Here is a 358-nt window from a genome sequence, read left to right on the forward strand (position 1 = left end):
CAAATAGACGCGCATAACATCGTACCCGCTTGGATCGCTTCAAGCAAACAGGAGGTCAGTAACGAGGTACTATTGAAACCTTTCTGTGGGTTTTGTATGACAGTAAACATGCTCTGTCCACGTACACCTCGGCACTCCTATATTCCCCCGCGCTGCGGTTACACACCACTTGTGCACCAATGTACATGTAAGGCCACATATATATAATATGTTTATATATGTATAATAAATACCTTTATATGCATACATATATGGCTATATATCTGTCTATACATATATGTAGCTTACTTAGGGATATATATATATATATATATATATATATATATATATATATATATATATATATATATATATATAT

General features: G+C 33.0%; 1 protein-coding gene across 1 annotated transcript in view; it reads left to right on the forward strand.

Moving 5' to 3' along the window:
• Positions 1-358, forward strand: part of EMH_0028440 (DNA photolyase, putative) — a gene marked incomplete at both ends in the record, with an annotated part of 3,534 nt that overhangs the window by 1,729 nt on the left and 1,447 nt on the right. The gene's annotated exons all lie outside the window — the stretch shown is intronic.

Source organism: Eimeria mitis, genomic scaffold (assembly GCF_000499745.2).
Source record: "Eimeria mitis Houghton genomic scaffold, Emh_scaff1056, whole genome shotgun sequence".
Taxonomy (NCBI): Eukaryota; Apicomplexa; class Conoidasida; order Eucoccidiorida; family Eimeriidae; genus Eimeria; species Eimeria mitis.